Below are 8,828 nucleotides of genomic sequence, written 5' to 3' on the forward strand. Positions count from 1 at the left end.
TCACCCCAGCTCCAAGAGCTGGCTGTGATTAGCCTTACATGATTAACTAATGTAATCCCACATCCAATCCTTGCCTAATGATTGGCCCCTTATCTAAGTCCATCAGGACACGGCATTTTTCTGGACAAAAACTCACTTCAGGAATGGGTGTGCATCCCATTTGGACCAATGTAATGGAAGGGAGATTGCTGAGTGCCTTCTGGATGGTGCATTGTGAGGTTTAAAGTCTAGAAATACGGTAGCCACTTTACCACATTTGGGAGAGGTGATGGTTTGGAACTGTATATACCCCAGAAAAACATGTCCTCCATGTGGGGATGAATCCATCGTAAGTAAGACCTTTCCATGAAGGCTACTTCTGTTAAGGTGTGACCCACCTCAATCAGGGTGGGTCTTAATCCTATTACTGGAGTCCTTTACATGAGAATGAAATTCAGACAAAGAGAGAGAAAGCTATAGAAGCAAGAAGCTGAAATCAATGAAACCCAGAAGAGAAAGGAGAGACCAGCAGATACTGCCATGTGCCTTGCCATGTGGCAGAGGCATCAAGGATCACCAGCAGCCGGTCTTCAGGAAGAAAGCATCACCATCATGATGCCTTGACTTGAACATTTCTTCAGCCTCAAAACCATGAGTGAATAAAGTCACATTGTTTAACCCGACCCAAGAAATGGTTCTCGCTTTGAGCAGCCAAGGAAACTAAAACAGGAGGGTAGAAAGAGAGAATGGAACTGGGTCCACAATGACTGCTGAGTCACTGGATCAAATCCACCTTGAAAATTTTCTGTATCAGTTAGGATGGGCAGGAGTATGTGGTCATCATAAACTGTGATCTCAGTAGTCTAGGTGATGCTCTGGGTCAGGTGTCCTCCATGAGCAGGCTCAGTATTCCCGATGGCTTTGACCTTGGGACCCCACCACATCAGCAGATGACTCCACGATCATTCTAGTAAGCAGGAGAGCATGGAGGCTCACATGGTTCTTAAATGCTCCCCTCAGAACTGGCACACCTCACTTTTGCTGCCTGACTCCAAAAGGGCACATGCCTGGAAGAGAGATTTCGATAAGTGCTACTAACGCCTACCTCTCTACATTGCTCAAGCCAATACTCCCCTTTTGGTATAAAGTTGGTTAGAATTTAGATTAGTTTGTTACTTTCAACCAAAAGTATCTTTTATCTTAATGGAAGCAATTGCCACAATTTTCATTCAAGGGCTGAGGAAATTTCTAAATATGCTAAAGGCTCAGCTGGGTATCCATTTCTGGATTCTCAAGCATGGAGGAAAATGTAGCTAATGTGGGATCAGCAGTGGCCACAAGCCAGCACAGTCTCTCTCCAGGCCACAGTGACAAGTTTCAAATAGAAACCTGGCATCAGGAAATGCATAGCTTTGGCCATGAAAACACAGGGTTATTCCAAAGCATTCCGAAATGAGGCTGGCATCCACATTAGCCTATTCTGAGGCAGGTTTTAAATAAGAGTCCTGGCAGTGGGTCCCTGAGCTGTATCCTCTGATCAGTCACTCACCCCTGCTCTCTGAATACAGCCAAATCTGTGTGTTCTCAACAGCTCAGTTCTTCTTTGTGTGAACCTAAGAGTTGAACTTTCTAAATATATATTTTAATGGCACACCTCCTGATAAAGGTAAAATGTCTACTGGCTGGTTTGAGCATCTCTGACATCCTAAATGGTGCCTGGAACTAAAAAAAGCACTCAGAAGCATTGCCCACCTGCCATGTGCACAGGCAGGGTTCAGTTCCTGTTCAGGGGTCCAAAGGTCCAAGTCTCCAGGCACCATCTCATCTGAGTGATGACTGTGGGCTCCAGCCAGGACACTATCTAAGTGATTCTGCTAAGGTATGTGCAGAAGCCCTTTTAGTCATCCCCATGCACCTTTTCTTTCCACATAGCTTCAAAATGTATGCACACACACACAAACCTGGCTTACAAGGAATGAGATTCTATAAAGTGCTTACCAAACGTAATGGTATATAGTGGAATCTAGAATCTTGAAATTCATCATCATGTCTCCAACATTGCCCATTTAATCAAGGATAAACTTGGGAAATATTCCCATAAGAGCCAGGCTGTCCTCACATGGGGTGGGCATCAGCATCCCCTCCTGCAGGAGGTGTGTTGGTTTGGCCTCATCCCTCCCATAGTCTGGACCACCCTCAAAACAGCCTGTCTGATGCACTAATTGGATCAACCACACTATGAGGGATAAGCCTGTACATGGAGTAGACACATCACTCTTAAATGCACAGAGCTCTGTCTTGCAGGAATTTCTGCTGGCCTTCCTTGGCTCACACATAAAATATATTTTAATTCCTTTACAGCATTACAATTTGAAAACCAGGTTAGATCCAATGGAATCATTCACAGGTCAAACAGCAGTCAGTCAAGGGGGTTTTCCTGTAGGTTCAAGTTCAAGACTCTGCTGAAAAATCCAGGACTACAGGAGAGGATGGACTGTTTCTGACATCCATCTAGGTGCTACAGTTCAGGGTCATCCATAGAAATCCCCTGTCTCATACCCCTCTTTTGATTGTACAGCCTCAGTCCCTTTCTGACTTCCTTGTCTAAATTCCACATGAATTGTTCTCTACCATACCAGTCTTGTCTTGCCACTGAATTACACATCGCTCTAAGCCAGAGACAATGCTGGGCACAGAGTTGTGCATGTGTTTCTGGTGTTGAAACACTTAAAAAAAAAACCTCTGCAGTGACTCTTAATGATCCCTCATTGGCATGACCTAGCCCCTATCTAAGACCTGAGAGATAAACTGCTCCAATCCACTTTTACTGGATGTGGGCTTAATGAGCAAAGCTGCAGGGGCACTGAATAACTAAGAGTTCACCCACACCAGCAACTTATTTCAAGATGACTCCCAGATCTCAGCCTAAACATCTCCCTGACATTGCATCTTTTCATAGCATATGAGCACAACCTCATCATTCAATGCCAGGTAAAATTTCAATATTCAGTATATGAAAATTAAAGCATCCTTATGCTTGGATATTTTAATGAAGCATTTTATGTGTCTTACAGACAAATGATAATTACATGAAATCATATTACCTATTATATGATATTAATCTCTCTGAATGCAATTTATCCAATTTCCACATTGTAGGAAGGAGGAAACAGAAATACAAACAAGTATGCTTGCACTGCAACTCCAAGAGCATTTCGGAGGCTATGAGGGGATGATGTCTTACTTTCCACTCCTCTGGTTTTCATGAGGAGGAGATGGAGGGAATGGTAAGTGAAAGCCTACTGCTCCACATTTCTCAACTGGACAAGAAGTCTTGGGCTAGGGGGAAGTGAAACACTGTCCCTTTCCTACCCTTGTACCCTAGACTACTTCAAGGCAGTGGACATTGCTCACCATTGCCCTCTGGTGGGTTGTTTCAAGGTCTATACTGGGAAGTCTGAGAGCAGGAGCTTAAAATTATGCAGTACTACAGGCATTCAAAATATGTAAATGTGCACAAGACATACCCAGTGGTACCAACCACCACAGCCCCTCTGAAAGGCAGCTCAGGTTCGTTTTGGAGGCCATCTTTCTCTGGCTAGGGATGACTCAGATCTTAGTCTCTGATACTGGCTGCTCCAAAGGTTTGACAAAGGTTTCTGCTTAGCTTCTCTTTCTCTTCTGTTGGGCAGTTCAGATGATACTCCCACAGCTCAGTGGTTTCCAAAGTGTGGCTCCTGGGCCAACAGCATCAGCATCACTTGAGAATTTGTAAGAAATGCAAATTCTTGGGCCCCATCTGGGTCAGACCTACTGAATCAGAGACTCTGAGATGGGGGCAACAATCTGTATTTTAATATGCCCTCCAGGTAATTCTGGTGCACCATAAAATTTGAGTCCCATTGTTGGGCTCCAGTAAGCAGTGAGAGTATATGGAGCTTATGACTAGATGAGTGGAAAAAAAGATCCCTTGAAGCTAGGAAAACCAGAGATTGCCTGGGGGTAGGGAAGGGAAGGAAACTGGCTGCCTGGGATACAAGGAATTTGTGGGGTGATGAAAATGTTTCACGTGTTGTTCGTAGTGATGGTTCCACAACTGAACACACTTTTCAAAAATCATTGTGCTGGCTAATTTTATGTGTCATCTTGATGAGGGCTATGGTATCCAGTTGTTTGGCTAGACACTAGCCTACATGTCCCTGTGAAGACATTTTGTAGATATGATTAGCATCTACAATCCATAAAGGAGATTACCCTTCATAATGTGGGTGAGCCTAATACAATCAGTAGAAGGTTTTAAGAGTGAAGAACTAAGGTTTCCTTAAGAAGAAACTCTCCCTCATGATTACAACATCAACTCTTCTTGAGTTTCCAGCCTAATGGCCCCTACAGATATCAGTTTCAAGACTGCAACACCAATTCTTGATGGAATTTCCAGCATGCTGCCTGAACTACAGATTTCAGACTTACCAACTCTGTAATCGCATGAGCCAATTCCTTAAATAAATAAAAATGATATGGAGATAAAGACAGAGATATAATATCCTATTGGTTCCATTTCTTTAGAGAACCCTGACTGATACACGCAAAATGGATAAATTCATTTTAAGTAAATTATATCTCATTAAGTTGAGAGGAAAGAAAAGCTAGAGAAGTCTGAGACTGGCTTGTTACAACCTGGCAGCAGCAATGTCATGCAAAGCTCAAAGTGTCACTGAAGAAGCAGGTATATAAAAAGACCTGCAACCCCCCTTGGCTGTTCTGAGTCCAGACAGACATGGGAGCTTTGGATCCAGTAAAAGGGGTCCTGGAGGACAAGACTGCACACTGGGTGAGAGATGGAGGGGCTTCAGGCTGGATAGCAAGCATCTCTCAGTCTCTTGCAGACTTCTATACCTGCACCAGGAGCTGGAACCAGTTTCCCTGGTTATCAGGACAGTCATGAAAGGCTAAGTGTATATGTGCTTGGATGGTCACAGAGGAGAGGAAAAGGCAGCTTTCTTCAGCTAATACACTGACCTCCAAAACTCACCATTTCTGCAGCTTTGTTGCCTACTCTATGTCCTCACAGACTTTCTGTGGGACTTAAATGAAGTCATATATATGAAAGCACATAGAATAGAGGAGGAAAATAGAAAGAGCACTTAGAGTCAATACGGAAAAATGAGGAAAGGCCACAAATAGGGAATTCACAAAGTGAAAAATACCAATGAGGAATAAATATTATTTAATGTTTATTAAATAACACCAGTGTATATCAACATGAGTATATGATTCCATTTTACCATTGATTATTGACCAGCATGGGAAAGGGGAAACTTTCAGTTATTTCTTGTTCGGAAATAAATTATTACAATATTTATGGAGAACAATTTGGTGATATGTCTCAAGACCAATAAAAAATTGTGCTCTTTAATCCAGTGACTCAACTTTAAGGAATTCATCCTAATGAAACAGTCAGAAGTTTGCTCAAATATTTATGGATAATGATGATCAGCAAAGCAGTATATGTAGTCACAAAAACTGTAAATATCCAACTAAAACCCTGCAGAAATTAAAAATGCTGATCCTATAGTAATATTGTGGCATGGAACAATGATCACACTATGATAGTATTTAAAAAATTTTAAAAACAGCATAGGATATGAACCAATTGTCTTTAAAATGTGTGTGATTACATATAACTTTCTTATAAAAGTAATAAACCAAGTATCAATAGTAAGAAGTTAGCAAAAGAACAGCAGTATAAATCAAAGAAAAATAATGAAATAATGACGATATGAGCAGGAAATTTTTTTTAGAGAAATTGTAGGTTCTCAGAAAAATCATCGGTAAAATACAGAGTTCTCATATACCATCCTATTATTAACATCTTGCATTACTGTGGTACATTTGCTACAATTCATGAAAGAATATTTTTATAATTGTACTTTTAACTACAGTCCATAGTTTACAATAGGGTCCACTATTTGTGTTGTACAGTTTTATGTTTTTTTTTCCCTAGTAACATATATGCAACCTAAAATTTCCCCTTTTAACCACATTCACATATACATTGTGAAATAGAAAATAATTATAAAATGTAGGGAATTCACTAACTTCTGGCAACACTGATAAAGAAAACAGAAAGACCCAAATAGACAATATTAAGAATTAGAAGTGAAAAAGAGAGCAAACCTCAGATGCTACAAAGACTAAAAACATAAGAAGACATTATGAATAACCTATATGCTGATATATTTGAAGACTGAGATGAAATGGATAAATTCCTAGCTAAACATGAATTTTCAAAGCTGACTCTAGAAGAAAAAGAAACACATAATATTTCTATAACAATTAAAAATAGGAATCAGCAGTTAATAATCTTCCCCCACAGTCAAAAAATTTCAAAGAGCAAATAATTCTAAATTTTATAAAACCTCTTCTAGAGAAAAGGAAAAGAGGAAACATTACTCATCTCATTAAATGAGTTCAGTTTTACCTTGAAACCAAAGCCAAACAAGGGCAGTATGAGAAAGGAAAGCTGTGCACCAATGTCACTTATTAACATACATATAAAAGTCCAACAGAATATTAGCAAACCTAGTCTAGCAACTTATGAGACGAGAATATATCATGACCAAAAGGGATTTGTTCGAGGTTTGCAATCTTGATTTAATGTTAGAACAACAATTAATACATTTTCAATAATAATAGACACAAGGCAAACAACAGTTTTATCAATAGCTGCAGAATGGATATCTGATAAAATTCAACATTCATTCAAGATTAAACAAAAAAATCTTACAATCTAGGAAAAGAGGGTGTTTGTCTTTATTGTTCTATTATTTATATTATAAATGTTAACAATTATTATATTTAAAAAGTTAACAATTTTAAAACAATCTTGGTGAGAACGTGGGACCATGGGTGACAGGTGAGGCCACATGTAGAGCCCTGCCAAGAGTGCTACAAGCTGTCTCTGGTCTGTCTGAACTCCTCGCAGGCTCGGTGTGAGATCACAACTGTGTCACAGCTGTCAGCCTTTCCTGACCTCTACACGGACATGAATTCCAGCATGTTCCAGTTTGCTAAGCTGCCTTTTTGCAAAATACCAGAAATGGATTGGCTTTTACCATGGGGATTTATTAGTTCACAGATTTATAGTTTTAAGGCCATAGAAGTGTCCAAACTAAGGCATCAAGAGGATATCTTCACTGAGGAAAGGCCAATGGTGCCCAGAACACCTCTGTCAGCCAGGAAGACACATAGCTGGTATCTGCTGGTCCTTTGCTCCCAGGTTGCATTGCTTGCAGCTTTTGATTCCAGTGGTTTTCTCTTTAAGCATCTGTGTGTCCTCACTTAGCATCTCCAGGGCAAAGTCTGGGCTTCATCTCTTAGTTCCACATCTCCAAACATCTTTCAGTCTGCATCTCCAAGCATCTGGGTCTGTGTGGACTCTGAGCTCTGTCTCTCTCTCTCTGAGCTCTCCTGAGGACTCCAGTAAACTCATTAAGGCCCACATTGAATGGTTGGGGTCACATCTCCATCAAAATAATCTAAGCAAAAGACCCTATCCACAATTGGGTGGGTCATGTCTCCATGGAAACAATCTAATCACAAGGTCCCAACCACAATGTGTCTGTACCCACAAGATTGAATTAAAAGAATATGGCTTTTCTTGGGTACATAATAGATTCAAACCAGCTCACAGCATAACCAACATGTGAATTTCTACAAATGCAGGAAACACATAGTCTTTATGTGGGCTTGGTACCATTAGTAAGTCCCAATCTTTTTAATTGCCCCAGCTTCATATGGAAAAAAGAAGGGCCTCTTACAACTGGCCCCAAAGGGAGTTACCAGAGCTGGACAAAATGGACATTCCTACCTCAAGGAAAGGCTCTGGTGGGTAGGATTACTATGGGAGCAGGAGAAGTTGTGAATTTTGCACCTTATGCTTTTGTACCTGCCACCTTGGTCACCCACTGGGTGCCCTGAGTGCTCTCATAAGTGCAATATTGTCTTCTTATTTTTAAAATGAGCACCTGAGCATTCATGGGGAAATAGGCTGCATAAGTATATTGGGATCAACTGTGATGGTTATCCATGCCCCAGAAGAAGAGAAAGTCGCTTCTTTGCATGAAATGGAAATGCAGTTGAGATCCAGGATTTATTTTCTTTGCTGTGATCATAACTGTGATCTTCTTGGTGCTGATTTTGGTTGTGGCTCCCAATAATGGACAGAAAAATATATTGCCTACATTTCAATCTGTCCATTGATTGTAGCACTTTCAGTTTCTTCTGTCAAAGGCCTGGGAATTTCCAGTAAAGAACTATTAGAATGGAAGCCAGTTTACAATCATCCTCTGGTCTTTGTTTTGCTGACTGTACTTGTACTTTCAGTGACAGAGATTAACTACCTCAGAAAGCACTGGACACCTTTAATCCACCACTTCTGACTCCCATTTATTATGTCTTCTTCCAGTCCATGGTAATGACTTGCTCTCCATCTTATCCAAGAGTGGTATGGCATGAAAGCTGGAGATATCAATGGACTTTGAGTGGGTTCTTCACCATTATCAATGGCATCTTCCTTCTACATGCTTTTAAAAATGCTGGCATTTCCTGGAGTCAACTGATTTCCACTGCTAGAAAGATGTGATCTCTCTGAATGGTCATAGAGACAAATATGCTTTACTATAGAATGTGATATATGATGATAACATTATCTTGATAAGCAGGACTGATGAGCAAAGTCTCTAGAAACCCTGAACTTTAACCAATATGAAACACTTGGAAAGGAGTAGTAATACTTCCTACTTGGAAGAACTATGAGGAAAGTTAGCATTGGCTAGTAATTTAGATGT

General features: G+C 40.5%; 1 pseudogene; it reads left to right on the forward strand.

Moving 5' to 3' along the window:
• Nucleotides 1–8,623, forward strand: part of LOC119532681 — a 68,800-nt pseudogene extending 60,177 nt beyond the window's left edge.
• Nucleotides 8,624–8,828: the final 205 nt, after the last annotated feature.

Source organism: Choloepus didactylus, chromosome 4 (assembly GCF_015220235.1).
Source record: "Choloepus didactylus isolate mChoDid1 chromosome 4, mChoDid1.pri, whole genome shotgun sequence".
Lineage (NCBI taxonomy): Eukaryota > Metazoa > Chordata > Mammalia > Pilosa > Megalonychidae > Choloepus > Choloepus didactylus.